Source organism: Salvelinus namaycush, chromosome 3 (assembly GCF_016432855.1).
Source record: "Salvelinus namaycush isolate Seneca chromosome 3, SaNama_1.0, whole genome shotgun sequence".
In the NCBI taxonomy this organism is placed as follows: Eukaryota; Metazoa; Chordata; class Actinopteri; order Salmoniformes; family Salmonidae; genus Salvelinus; species Salvelinus namaycush.
This window is the reverse complement of record NC_052309.1, coordinates 1,029,869-1,032,332: the sequence shown is the minus strand read 5'-3', so window position 1 is coordinate 1,032,332 and position 2,464 is coordinate 1,029,869.

Below are 2,464 nucleotides of genomic sequence, written 5' to 3'. Positions count from 1 at the left end.
GGGGAAAGGGGACATTAAGGTGAAGCAGTCCTCTAAAGACACAAAAGACAATAATACAAGAAACAACACTTCTATTGCCTCTCCCTCTACGATACGCACTTCCGGGTTGGAGCGAGTAGTTGCATTCCGCTTTGCTCCACAGGTAGTATTACATTTCATTTCATTACAGTACAACAGTTTGATTTGTTTGATCTTAGCTGGCTACATAGCCGTCTTTGTATCCAAGATAATTGTGTAGTCTAGAGTAATTGTCGAGGTTACCTAGCCAGTTAGAGGTTACCTAGCCAGCTACACTTTCAAACAAAGTCAACAACGCAGCCACTGCTAGCTAGCCTATTTCACCAGCCAGCAGTACTATATCATTTTAGTCAATAAGATTTTTTGCAACGTAAGCTTAACTTTCTGAACATTCGAGACGTGTAGTCCACTTGTCATTCCAATCTTTTTTGCATTAGCGTAGCCTCTTCTGTAGCCTGTCAACTATGTGTCTGTCTATCCCTGTTCTCTCCTCTCTGCACAGACCATACAAACGCTTCACACCGCGTGGCCGCTGCTACTCTAACCTGGTGGTCCCAGCGCGCACGACCCACGTGGAGTTCCAGGTCTCAGGCAGCCTCTGGAACTGCCGATCTGCGGCCAACAAGGCAGAGTTCATCTCAGCCTATGCTTCCCTCCAGTCCCTCGACTTCTTGGCACTGACGGAAACATGGATTACCACTGATAACACTGCTACTCCTACTGCTCTCTCCTCGTCTGCCCACGTGTTCTCGCACACCCCGAGAGCTTCTGGTCAGCGGGGTGGTGGCACTGGGATCCTCATCTCTCCCAAGTGGACATTCTCTCTTTCTCCCCTGACCCATCTGTCTATCGCCTCCTTTGAATTCCATGCTGTCACAGTTACCAGCCCTTTCAAGCTTAACATCCTTATCATTTATCGCCCTCCAGGTTCCCTTGGAGAGTTCATCAATGAGCTTGACGCCCTGATAAGTTCCTTTCCTGAGGATGGCTCACCTCTCACAGTTCTGGGTGACTTTAACCTCCCCACGTCTACCTTTGACTCATTCCTCTCTGCCTCCTTCTTTCCACTCCTCTCCTCTTTTGACCTCACCCTCTCACCTTCCCCCCCTACTCACAAGGCAGGCAATACGCTTGACCTCATCTTTACTAGATGCTGTTCTTCCACTAATCTCATTGCAACTCCCCTCCAAGTCTCCGACCACTACCTTGTATCCTTTTCCCTCTCGCTCTCATCCAACACTTCCCACACTGCCCCTACTCGGATGGTATCGCGCCGTCCCAACCTTCGCTCTCTCTCCCCCGCTACTCTCTCCTCTTCCATCCTATCATCTCTTCCCTCTGCTCAAACCTTCTCCAACCTATCTCCTGATTCTGCCTCCTCAACCCTCCTCTCCTCCCTTTCTGCATCCTTTGACTCTCTATGTCCCCTATCCTCCAGGCCGGCTCGGTCCTCCCCTCCTGCTCCGTGGCTCGACGACTCATTGCGAGCTCACAGAACAGGGCTCCGGGCAGCCGAGCGGAAATGGAGGAAAACTCGCCTCCCTGCGGACCTGGCATCCTTTCACTCCCTCCTCTCTACATTCTCCTCTTCTGTCTCTGCTGCTAAAGCCAATTTCTACCACTCTAAATTCCAAGCATCTGCCTCTAACCCTAGGAAGCTCTTTGCCACCTTCTCCTCCCTCCTGAATCCTCCTCCCCCTCCTCCCCCCTCCTCCCTCTCTGCTGATGACTTCGTCAACCATTTTGAAAAGAAGGTCGACAACATCCGATCCTCGTTTGCTAAGTCAAACGACACCGCTGGTTCTGCTCACACTGCCCTACCCTGTGCTTTGACCTCTTTCTCCCCTCTCTCTCCAGATGAAATCTCGCGTCTTGTGACGGCCGGCCGCCCAACAACCTGCCCGCTTGACCCTATCCCCTCCTCTCTTCTCCAGACCATTTCCGGAGACCTTCTCCCTTACCTCACCTCGCTAATCAACTCATCCTTGACCGCTGGCTACGTCCCTTCCGTCTTCAAGAGAGAGAGAGTTGCACCCCTTCTGAAAAAACCTACACTCGATCCCTCCGATGTCAACAACTACAGACCAGTATCCCTTCTTTCTTTTCTCTCCAAAACTCTTGAACGTGCCGTCCTTGGCCAGCTCTCCTGCTATCTCTCTCAGAATGACCTTCTTGATCCAAATCAGTCAGGTTTCAAGACTAGTCATTCAACTGAGACTGCTCTTCTCTGTGTCACGGAGGCGCTCCGCACTGCTAAAGCTAACTCTCTCTCCTCTGCTCTCATCCTTCTAGACCTATCGGCTGCCTTTGATACTGTGAACCATCAGATCCTCCTCTCCACCCTCTCCGAGTTGGGCATCTCCGGCGCGGCCAACGCTTGGATTGCGTCCTACCTGACAGGTCGCTCCTACCAGGTGGCGTGGCGAGAATCTGTCTCCGCACCACG